Source organism: Procambarus clarkii, chromosome 29, assembly GCF_040958095.1.
Source record: "Procambarus clarkii isolate CNS0578487 chromosome 29, FALCON_Pclarkii_2.0, whole genome shotgun sequence".
NCBI lineage: Eukaryota > Metazoa > Arthropoda > Malacostraca > Decapoda > Cambaridae > Procambarus > Procambarus clarkii.
In genome coordinates, this window is record NC_091178.1 from 36,798,033 (window position 1) to 36,811,546 (window position 13,514).

The following is a 13,514-nucleotide window of genomic DNA, read 5'->3' on the forward strand; positions in this document are numbered from 1 at the left end:
AACAGAGAAATGAAGATGAGAAACCCATGGTTTAATGTAGGCTAGCTAAGCAGCAAAGTAAAAGGGCATGGAGAAACTATAGGAATAACAGGACACTGGAGAGCAGAGAAAGATACCAGAATGCCAGGAATGAATATGTCAGGATGAGAAGAGAGGCAGAAAGACAATACGAAAATGACATCGCAAGCAAGGCAAAGACTCAGCCTAAATTGTTGCATAGCCACATTAGGAGAAAAACAACAGTAAAGGAACAGGTTATGAGATTAAGGATAGGGGCGGAAGGATTCACTACAAATGACAAGGAAGTGTTTGAGGAATTGAATAAGAAATTCCAGGAGGTCTTCACCTTGGAACAAGGAGAAATTCCAGAGGTAAGTGAGGGAATAGCTAACCAGGAACCACTGGAAGAGTTTGAGATTACCAGTGGGGAAGTAAGGAAGTGTTTACTAGAGTTGGACGTGACGAAGGCTATAGGCCCAGATGGAATCTCCCCTTGGGTTCTAAAGGAAGGAGCAAGAGAACTGAGCCTACCACTCTCCATAGTGTATAACAAATCACTGGCAACAGGGGAACTGCCAGATATTTGGAAAGCAGCTAACGTAGTCCCGATATACAAGAAAGGGAATAGACAGGAGGCACTGAACTACAGGCCAGTGTCCCTAACCTGCATACCATGCAAGCTGATGGAGAAGATTGTGCGAAAAAAACTAGTGGAGCATCTGGAGCGAAGGAACTTTGTAACACAGCATCAACATGGGTTCAGGGATGGCAGGTCCTGCCTCACAGGGTTACTTGAATTCTACGACCAGGCAACAAAAATCAGGCAAGAAAGAGAAGGGTGGGCAGACTGCATATTTTTGGATTGTCAGAAAGCCTTTGATACAGTGCCACACAAGAGGCTAGTGCGAAAGTTGGAGATGCAGGCTGGAGTGAGAGGGAAGGTACTCCGGTGGATAGAGGAATACCTAAGCAACAGGAGACAACGAGTCTGTGTGAGGGGTGAGGTCTCAGATTGGCGAGACGTCACAAGTGGAGTCCCGCAGGGGTCAGTCCTTGGACCTATACTGTTTCTGGTATATGTAAATGATCTCCCAGAGGGTATAGATTCGTTCCTCTCAATGTTAGCCGACGATGCAAAAATTATGAGGAGGATTGAAACAGAGGATGATAGTAGGAGGCTACAAGATGACCTGGATAGACTGAGTGAATGGTCCAACAAATGGCTGTTGAAGTTCAACCCGAGTAAATGCAAAGTAATGAAACTAGGCAGTGGAAACAGGAGGCCAGGCACAGGATACAGAATAGGAGATGAAGTACTTAATGAAACAGACAGAGAGAAAGATCTAGGAGTTGATATCACACCAAACCTGTCTCCTGAAGCCCACATAAAGAGAATAACGTCTGCGGCATATGCGAGGCTGGCTAACATCAGAACGGCGTTCAGGAACCTGTGTAAGGAATCATTCAGAATCTTGTACACCACATATGTAAGACCAATCCTGGAGTATGCGGCCCCAGCATGGAGCCCGTACCTTGTCAAGCACAAGACGAAGCTGGAAAAAGTCCAAAGGTATGCTACTAGACTAGTCCCAGAACTAAGAGGCATGAGTTATGAGGAAAGGCTGCGGGAAATGCACCTCACGACACTGGAAGACAGAAGAGTAAGGGGGGACATGATCACAACCTACAAAATCCTCAGGGGAATCGACCGGGTAAACAAGGATGAACTTTTCAACACTGGTGGGACGCGAACAAGGGGACACAGGTGGAAGCTGAGTACCCAAATGAGCTACAGAGATGTTAGAAAGAACTTTTTCAGTGTCAGAGTAGTTAGCAAATGGAATGCATTAGGAAGTGATGTGGTGGAGGCTGACTCCATACACAGTTTCAAATGTAGATATGATAGAGCCCAATAGGCTCAGGAATCTGTACACCAGTTGATTGACGGTTGAGAGGCGGGACCAAAGAGCCAGAGCTCAACCCCCGCAAGCACAATTAGGTGAGTACAATTAGGTGAGTACACACACACATACACACACACACACACACACACACACACACACACACACACACACACACACACACACACACACACACACACACACACACACACACACACACACACACATACACACACACACACACACACACACACACACACACACACACACACACACACACACACACACACACACACACACACACACACACACACACACACACACACACACACACACACACACACACACACACACACACACACACACACACACACACACACACACAGACTCAATGAGGTATAGACTCATTCCTCTCGATGTTTGCTGATGATGCAAAAATTATGAGAAGAATCAAGACGGATGAAGATAGACAGAGACTACAGGATGACCTGGATAAACTGGAGGAATGGTCTAGAAAATGGCTGCTGAAGTTCAACTCTGGAAAGTGTAAGGTGATGAAATTAGGCGAAGGGAGCAGGAGGCTGAACACAAGGTATCATCTGGGAGGGGAAATCCTGCAAGAATCAAATAGAGAGAAGGATCTGGGGGTTGATATCACACCGAACCTGTCCCCAGAGGCCCACATCAAAAGAATATCATCAGCGGCATATGCTAGACTGGCTAACATAAGAACTGCCTTCAGAAACTTGTGTAAGGAATCTTTCAGAACCCTGTATACCACTTATGTAAGACCAATCCTGGAGTATGCAGCTCCAGCCTGGAGTCCATACCTAGTTAAACACAAGACAAAGTTAGAGAAGATTCAGCGGTATGCCACCAGGCTCGTCCCGGAACTGAGAGGATTGAGCTACGAGGAAAGGCTAAAGGAGCTGAACCTCACATCCCTGGAAAACAGAAGAGTAAGGGGAGACATGATAACCACCTACAAAATTCTCAGGGGAATTGACAGGGTGGACAAAGACAAACTCTTCAGCACTGGTGGGACACGAACAAGGGGACACAGGTGGAAACTTAGTACCCAGATGAGCCACAGAGACGTTAGAAAGAATTTTTTCAGTGTCAGAGTAGTTAATAAATGGAATGCACTAGGAAGTGATGTGGTGGAGGCTGACTCCATACACAGTTTCAAATGTAGGTATGATAGAGCCCAGTAGGCTCAGGAATCTGTACACCATTTGATTGACAGTTGAGAGGCGGGACCAAAAAGCCAAAGCTCAACCCCCGCAAGCACAATTAGGTGAGTACACACACACACACACACACACACACACACACACACACACACACACACACACACACACACACACACACACACACACACACACACACACACACACACACACACACACACACACACACACACACACACACACACACGTTCACACAGAAGAGAAGCAGAAGGCCAATATGAAAACAACAGAGAAAGCAAGCAAGCAAGCGACATAGCAAAGACCCAACCCAAATTGCTGCACAGCCACATCAGGAGAAACACAACACTGAAGGAACAGGTAATGAAACTGAGGATAGGGGCAGACAGATTCACTACAAACGACAAAGAAGTGTGCAAGGAACTCAATATGAAATTCCAGGAAGTCTTCACGTTAGACCAAGGAGATGTTCCACAGATAAGAAAAGGATTAATTAACCAGGCACCACTAGAGGAATTTGAGATTACCAGTGGAGATGTATGGAAGCTTTTGCTAGAGTTGGATGTGACAAAGGCTATAGGCCCAGATGGAATATCACCATGGATACTAAAGGAAGGAGCAGAAGCACTGTGCCTGCCACTCTCCATGGTGTATAACATATCACTGGTAACAGGTGAACTGCCAAAAATCTGGAAAGCGGCAAACGTTGTCCTGATATACAAAAAGGGGGATAGACAGGAGGCACTGAACTACAGGCCAGTGTCCCAAACTTGCATACCATGCAAACTAATGGAGAAAATTGTGCGAAAAGTGCTAGTCGAACATCTGGAGCGAAGGAACTTTGTGTGACAACACCAACATGGTTTCAGAGATGGCAAGTCATGCCACACAGGATTATATGAATTCTACGATCAGGCAACAAGAAAAAGGCAGGAAGAGAGGGGTGGACAGACTTTATATTTTTGGATTCCCAGAAAACCTTTGACACAATGCCACACCAGAGACTAGTGTGAAAGCTGGAGGAACAGGCAGGAGTGAAAGGGAAGGTACTCCATTGGATAAGGGAGTACCTAAGTAAGAGAAGGCAGCGAGTTACTGTGCTGGGTGAGGTATCAGATTGGCGAGACGTCACCAGTGGGGTACCGCAGGGTTCAGTCTTTGGACCCATACTGTTTCTTATATATGTAAATGATCTTCCAGAAGGTATAGAATTATTCCTCTCATTGTTTGCTGATGATGCAAAAATTATGAGGAGGATTAACATGGAGGAAGACAGTATGAGACTACTAGATGGCCTAAACAGACAACATGTATGGTCCAACAAATGTCTACTAAAGTTCAACCCGAGTAAATGTAAGGTAATAAAACTAGGCAGTGGAAACAGGAGGCCAGACACAGAATACAGAATGGGAGATGAAGTCCTTCATGAAACGGACAGAGAGAATGATCTAGGAGTTGATATCACACCAACCCTTTCTCCTGAAGCCCACATCAAAAGAATACCATCTGTGGCGTATGCGAGGCTGGCTAACATCAGAACTGCCTTCAGGAACCTGTGTAAGGAATCATTCAGAACCTTGTATGCCACGTATGTAAGACCAATCCTGGAGTATGCGGCCCCAACATGGAGCCCGTACCTTGTCAAACACAAGGCGAAGCTTAAAAAAGTTCAGAGATATGCCACTAGGCATATCTCTGAACAAGGAGATTGTTCTGGCATATTCTGACATATCCCAGAACTAAGAGGTATGAGTTACGAAGAAAGGCTGTGAGAAATGCACCTCACGACACTAAAAGACAGAAGAGTAAGGGGAGACATGATCACTACCAAAAAAATTCTCAGACCAATTGACAGGGTAGATATAGATAAACTGTTTAACACCGGTGGTACGCAAACAAGGGGACACAGGTGGAAACTGAGTACCCAAATGAGCCACAGGGACGTTAGAAAGACCTTTTTCAGTGTCAGAGTAGTTAACAGGTGGAATGCATTAGGTAGTGATGTGGTGGAGGCTGACTCCATACACAGTTTCAAATGTAGATATGAGAGAGCCCAGTAGGCTCTGGAATCTGTACATCAGTTGATTGACAGTTGAGTGGCGGGACCAAAGAGCCAGAGCTCAACCCCCACATGCACAATTAGGTGAGTACACACAGACACACACAGTGTGTCAGCCAGCCGCGAAGGGAGGGTCGCTGGGGTCACGCACTACAATAAACGCCATAATTTTTGGGTTAATTAAGGCTACAGTGACAGATCACAGATCTAGGGGTATCACAAAGTGTATAACTGCCGGAATAGGAAAGAAAAAATACAGTGCTATCACTACAGCTTTGTGTTAAACAGTGAATTCACCAGACAGGCCACGTGGGAGGGCCCACGAGGCTTTGTTTACATATTGGGTCAAATGATCAGTGGTACAGTGAAATGATGAACTGTAACACAACAGACACACCGATACAGTGACTGACTCCAGATATTTGTGTTAGATAGAGAAGAACCGCCATCATCAATCTACTGGATTAGTGAATCACCACGTTGGAGGCGACGACGGAGCACTTCGTTATCCAGCATCGTAATTATTCACCTGGTTGTGTGAGCGGGAGGCTGACAGGTAGGTACCCCTCTCTGGTCAATTCTTCATGTGTACAGAGTGAGGTAAAATATTATCAAATTCTTGTTCAGTATATCATATACATTTAAAATATCAAAGTGACACATTTTGGGTAGAGGTTGACATTTTACTGGACCCCCGTAACACACGTATGCACGCACACACACACGTACGTTTGCAAACATACACGCATGCACATGCAAAAACAAACACGCACACACACATACGTCCAGTCAAGCTAGAAAGGATTAACACCTTTCGTGGAAAGGGGATAAAACCTCACTCATATTCCACCCCCCTCTCTTACCCACCCCCCTATCATGCTAACCCAATACACTCCTCCCCCCACTCCCGCTCCCCACACACTCTCTATCTCTCTCTCCTTCTTTCCTGATCTCCCTCTCTCCCTCTCCCACACACACACAAACACACGCACACACACAAACACATACACACACACACACACACACACACACACACACACACAAGCACACACACACACACACACACACACACACACACACAAACACACACACACAGGTAACAGGGACAGCAACTGGAGCTCACTGGGAACCCAGGTAAACCGCTAATCCCCCTGCCATAATCTGAACACAACACCTCACCCACCTCCACATAACCCCCATCACACACACACACACACCCCACCCTCCCTCTCTCTCTCTCTCTCTCTCTCTCTCTCTCTCTCTCTCTCTCTCTCTCTCTCTCTCTCTCTCTCTCTCTCTCTCTCTCTCTCTCTCTCTCTCTCTCTCTCTCTCTCTCTCTCTCTTGCTCTCCGTCTATCTTACTCTCTCTCTATCTTACTCTTGTCAAAGGACAAAATGGCAGGAGGACGCAACAGGGACACAGGGAATAGTCGAAGTGACCAAACGAAGGAAATGTTAACCCAAGTTCTGGAGGAATTCAGGAGGGAGATACATGAAGTGAGGATTACAATTAACAACCTGCAAAGTGAGCTGATATCAGCAAGGGAGATCAAATCCCTCACAGATAAAAATAAAGAGACAGAGCATCAGATTATTATCAAAAGGGAAGGTGGGAATGTTACTTTGGAAGGAAATGCCTCTGTACCTAAAACATTTCTGGAAAGACTAAGAAAGAGCTCAGAAGCAATGGACACAGTGAGGGAGGTAGCCATGCAAGCAGCTACCTCACAGGAAGCAGCAAGGTACACCAGTCAGCTGCTGGAGAAAAAAGGATCAGTGGTAGTTGTAGGCATCAAAGAACAGGAAGGATCCAACAGGCAGGAATGGAATAGCAAGGATAGAGAGACAGTATGTTGTAATCCACAAGTTAGTAGGAATTATTAGCTAGAGGATCATTACTACAACACTTAACGAATGATGATTGAAAGTACATGTAAGTAGACAGACTATGGATCACATATCTAAGAAAGGTCAATGGATTAAGACCGAAGCTGTTTAGCCAAATTAATAATTCCTGGAAAGAGGAATTATTCTTCGTCAGGCTTCTAGGAACAAGGTTACCGCTCTAGGGATAAGGTTAATCGGATTATACCTTCCTCAAGAGGCGTGGTGAAATGATTGAGGCCATGGTTGGCTGGAGTCAGTCTGATTGTGGAGGTTGAACTAGCAAGTCCTTTGGATCCCCGTTTGTGGCAGCAGCGAAGTGTAGCAGACAGCTATGCGAGAGCCTGTTGTGATCTTAGTGACCAAGTTAAGTCTGCAGTATGTGAGTATTGAATGTAAGACTAACCGGGTGTGGAGCGTTGTAGTAATCATTCCGTATTAGGGACTTAGGCGGAAGTTACGAGTGTGGGTGGTGATCGCGGAGGTCAAGTGGTCTATGGGTATTGGAAGTGTATTGACCTAATAGAGTATGTTAATTAATATAGTATTATTTGTCAGAGTCTATTCTTTGTAATTAAATGATAAAACCCGACGGCCTTTAAATACCTTCCGTATGTTCATTCATTGTGTTCCAGTACAAACCTAGTGGTACGCCTCAAGGGTCTGGTGTGTGTAGGAGTACACGGTGGTAGTAACGGTTGCTTAGGCAAGGTGTTATGTGTTGTGTAATCGCTGTGTTCGGAATGAACCGGGGTTCAGCGTCACGACAAGTACATGGGCTACTGAAAGGGTTACAGATGGAAGGGGCTGAACAAAAAATTGAGTAGGTTTTCAGATTGGGCTGGTACGACAAGGACAGAAATGGACTTGTAATGGTGGTGTTTACAAACGAAGCAACGAAGGAGGATATTCTCGAAAGGAAGAGTCGTCTGCAATATGTGGAGGGATACAAAAAAGTATTCCTGCAGAGGGACAGGACGAAGGAGGAGATGGCCAGGGCAGCAGAGGCAAGGAAGAAGCGCAGTGAGAGAGGAGTAAACCTCCCTTTAACCCCCACCCTCCACCTCAAAATCCTCTGAGACCCTGCAAACCACCTCACAGATCTTCTCACCCAGGGAACAGCTTTCCATATAGGCAGAATTCTCGCCAAGAAGGGGACAAGAAAATGAACAGAAGAAAGTGAGCTTCAAGGCAATGTACACTAACATAAATGGGATTACAAATAAAACAAGTGAACCCAGAGAATGGGCACTAGAAGAAAACCCAGACATAATAGCACGCACAGAAACAAAGCTAACGAAAACCATAACAAATGCAGTGTTTCCACAGGGCTACTATGTAGTGAGGAAAGAGAGGGAAGGGAGAGGAGGAGGTGGTGTAGCTTTGCTAATAAGAGAAGGTTGGAGTTTTGAAGAGATGGTAATTCAGAACTGTGAAGGTACAGTGATTACATATCAGGCACCATAGTTACTGGAGGACAGAAAATTATAGTAGAAGTCATATATAAACCCCCACCGAACGACAGAAGACCCAGACAGGAATATGATAGAAACAACTTGGCCACCATCAATATAATAGAGAGAGCAGCTTCTGTGGCTAGCAGGAATGGATCCAGAATACTAATCATGAGAGACTTCAACCATGGGAAGATAGATTGGGGGAACAGAGACCCACATGGAGGACTAGACACATGGAGAGCAAAGCTGCTGGATGTAGCAACATGAAACTTTCTAAGTCAACACGTCAAGGGACTGACAAAAATGAGAGGAGGGGATGAACCAGCCTTGCTTGATCTGATATTTACCCTAAATGAGTCGGATATAAGGAAAGTTAAGTTGAAAGCCCCCTTGGTTATGAGTGATCATAGTAGTATTGAGCTTTGAGTACCTGGTTGAAATAGAAATTATCACCCCCAAAAAAGAACTGGGAAACAAAGGGCTGGCGTACCGAAAAGGAAACTATAAGGAGATGAATAAATTCTTAAGGGATATACATTGGGACACAGAACTCAGAACCAAATCTGTACAAAACATGATGGACTATGTCACCCAAAAGTGTCAAGAGACTGTAAGCAGGTTTGTCTTAGCCCAACAGGAAAAAAAGAGAAGCAAATGAAGAATCCGTGGTTTAATAGGGAATGTATGAAAGCAAAGAAGCTGAACAAAAGGGCATGGAGGAACTTCCGTAATAACAGAACACCAGAAAGTAGAGAGAGATACCAAAGAACCAGGAACAAGTATGTTAGTGTGAGAAGAGCAGCTGAGAAAAGGTATGAAAATGATGTAGCTAATAAAGCCAAGACCGAACCAAAGCTATTTCACAGTCACGTCAGGAGGTAGACAGTGAAGGAACAGGTGATGAAACTTAGGGTGGGCGAGGACAGGTACATAGAGAATGACAACGAGGTGTGTGAAGAACTCAACAAGAGGTTCCAGGAGGTCTTTACAATAGAACAGGGAGAAGTCACGGCACTAGGAGAGGTGGCAAGAAACCAGGTGACCTTAGAAAGGTTCGAAATTACAAGAGATGAGATCAAGAAGCACCTATTGGAGCTGGATGTGAGAAGAGCTGTTGGGCCGGACGGAATCTCGCCATGGGTATTGAAAGAGTGTGCAGGAGCACTTTGCTTGAAACTCTCCATAGTGTATAGTAGGTCACTGGAAACGGAAGACCTACCAGAAATATGGAAGACTGCTAATGTAGTACCAACATACACAAAGGGTGACAGACATGAGGCACTGAACTACAGGCCTGTGTCCTTAACTTGTATACCATGCAAGGTGATGGAGAAGATTGTGAGAAAAAACCTAGTAACACATCTGGAGAGAAGAGACTTCGTGACAACCCATCAACATGGGTTCAGGGAGGGTGAATCTTGTCTTACAGGCTTGATAGAATTCTACGATCAGGTGACAAAGATTAAGCAAGAGAGAGAAGGATGGGCGGACTGCATTTTTTTGGACTGTCAGAAAGCCTTTGATACAGTACCCCATAAAAGGTTGATGCATAAGCTGGAGAAACAGGCAAGAGTAACTGGTAGGGCGCTCCAGTGGATAAGGGAGTACCTAAGCAATAGAAAGCAGAGAGTTACAGTGAGGGGTGAGACCTCAGAATGGCGTGAAGTCACCAGTGGAGTCCCACAGGGCTCTGTACTCGGACCTATCCTGTTTCTGATATACGTAAATGATCTCCCAGAGGGTATAGACTCATTCCTTTCAATGTTTGCTGACGACGCCAAAATTATGAGAAGGATTAAGACAGAGGAGGACAGCTTGAGGCTTCAAGAAGACCTGGACAAGCTGCAGGAATGGTCGAACAAATGGCTGTTAGAGTTTAACCCAAGCAAATGTAATGTAATGAAGCTAGGGGTAGGAAGCAGGAGACCAGATACAAGGTATCATTTGGACGATGAAATACTTTAAGAGTCAGAGAGAGAGAAAGACCTGGGGGTTTATATTACGCCAGACCTGTCCCTTGAAGCTCATATCAAGAGGATAACATCAGCAGCATATGCCAGGTTGGCTAACATAAGAACGGCCTTTAGAAACTGGTGTAAGGAATCTTTCAGAACATTATATACCACATATGTCAGACCAATCCTGGAGTATGCGGCTCCAGCATGGAGTCCATATCTAGTCAAGCATAAGACTAAACTAGAAAAGGTTCAAAGGTTTGCCACCAGACTGAAAGGTATGAGCTACGATACCTGGTTGATACCTGGTTGATGGGGTTCTGGGAGTTCTTCTACTCCCCAAGCCCGGCCCGAGGCCAGCCTTGACTTGTGAGAGTTTGGTCCTCCAGGCTGTTGCTTGGAGCGGCCTGCAGGCCCACATACCCACCACAGCCCGCTTGGTCCGGCACTCCTTGAAGGAAACAATCTAGTTTTCTCTTGAAGATGTCCACGGTTGTTCCTGCAATATTTCTGATGCTCGCTGGTAGGACGTTGAACAACCGTGGACCTCTGATGTTCATACAGTGTTCTCTGATTGTGCCCATGGCACCTCTGCTCTTCACTGGCTCTATTCTGCATTTCCTTCCATGTCGTTCACTCCAGTACGTTGTTATTTTACTGTGCAGATTTGGGACCTGTCCCTACAGTATTTTCTTTGTGTATATTATTTGATATCTCTCTTGTCTTCTTTCTAGTGAGTACATTTGGAGAGCTTTGAGACGATCCCAATAATTTAGGTGCTTTATCTCGTCTATGCGTGCCATATATGTTCTCTGTATTCCCTCTATTTCAGCAATCTCTCCTGCCCTGAAGGGGGAAGTGAGTACTGAGCAGTACTCAAGACGGAACAACACAAGTGATTTGAAGAGTACAACCATTGTGATGGGATCTCTGGACTTGAAGGTTCTCGTAATCCATCCTATCATTTTTCCAACCCGTTTTCGCACTTTCGTATAGTCAATATTGACTAATTAAATACGTGCATATGTGACATACTAAACATACTAGTTTACCTTGAAAAGCTTCATAGAAAACACCGATCTTACCTAACCTTCTTAGTATGTTAAGACAAGCATTTAATTGCTTCGTAATTACAATTATTACTTAGCCTATACCTATAATAGGTTAAGTAATAATTGTAATTACGAAGCAATAAGATGCTTATCTTAACATTCTAAGAAGGTTAGGTAAGGTCGGTGTTTTCTATGAAGCTTTTCAAGGTAAACTAGTATGTTTAGTATGACAGTGGTTTTCGCTTTTGATTTAGCATATGTGAAGAAATATTAAGGGTTTTCTTTATTTCTTGAATTGCTTTCTTTTCTAGTTACCTTTCTTCAGTCTGATAGGAATGCTTCAGTTTCTGTTCGATTTCTTCAATCTCCCTGTTTAAATTATTTCTTCTTTGTATGGAGAGTCGTGTCTGCTTAAGCATTTCCGTTAACTTCTTCCTTCCTTTGTAATGTCTGCGTTCTCTTTCTTCATTTACCTCTTTCTGGCTTTCCTCAAAGGAACATGTTTCAGACAGACTTGATATGCTTCAGAAGTCAGTTTTTCTATTCCTTGTGTAGGATTTTTATTTCTTAGAACATTTTCCCATTGAATGTTTGTAAGTTCCCTGTTTATTTTCTCCCAGTTTATCCTCTTATTATTAAAATTAAATTTATTGAATAACCCTTCTCATTTGTTGTTTCTCTTGGGCCGACTACCGTTATTAATGTTAGTTTGCACTTCAATGGGCTTGTGGTCCGAGTACGTAGTGTCTGAGACAGTAATATCTCTGATTAGCTCCTCATTGTTCGTGATATCAGGTCCAGCGTGTTCTCGTTCCTAGTTGGTTCTGTAATCTGCTGACTGAGCGAGAATTTGTCACAGAATCTCAGTAGTTCTCTGACCTGTGGTTGGTTATTTCCAGGTTGATTTCCTGCTATAATGTTATTGTTTACTATTCTCCATTTTAAACTGGGTAGATTGAAGTCTCAGAGGAAGATGATATCTGGTACTGGGTTTGCTAGGTTATCAAGGATAACCTAGCAAACCTCTATTTTGTGGATCTGTTCAGTGAATTCCTCAACTGTTGCATCTGGCGGTTTGTATATTAAAATAATAAGTAGATTCATATTTTCTATCTTGATTCCAAGTACCTCTACCACCTCATTGGACCAGTTCAGGAGCTCTGTCTCTGTTCAGGAGTTTCTACGAGGAGAGACTACGGGAATTAAACCTCACTTCGTTGCAAGACAGAAGAGTTAGGGGGACATGATCACCACATTCAAGATTCTCAAGGGAATCAACAGGGTTGATAAAGACAGGCTATTTAACACAAGGGGCACAGGCATTAGGGGACACAGGTGGAAACTGAGTGCCCAAATGAGCCACAGAGATATTAGAAAGAACATTTTTAGTGTCAGAGTGGTTGACAAATGGAATGCATTAGGATATAATGTGGTGGAGGCTGACTCCATACACAGTTTCAAGTGTAGATATCATAGTGCCCAATAGGCTCAGGAACCTGTACACCTGTTGATTGACGGTTGAGAAGTGGGTCCAAAGAGCCAGAGCTCAACCCCCACAAACACAACTAGGTTAGTACACACGAGTGGGATGGCTCGTACAAAGGTGTGGTGGATTGCGGGTGACGAAATGGATGACTAGGCGAGGTGGAATTCATTGTCCCAAAGAGCGGGGTAATTCTCACTCAATTACTACCAGAGACTTCTACAAATCACTGGATAGCCTTCCACATTTCCACTGCTGCCAGGTATCTTGGTCAATATAACAGATGACCTCAGATGTTGACAGTAAACATGGATCACAAGTGCAGACTAGTTGCACCTGCTAGACCGCATGTTTAACACACTCTCAGTACTCTCATAAATATCAAAATACCATCTCGCCGCATCTTGACTCGGCCAGACGGATTCGCAGTTACGGCATGATAACGAATGTTTTATTTAATGGTCGCTATAGACCGTGCTGATTCATGGCTCGGAGGAGCCACGAGATAGCATGTC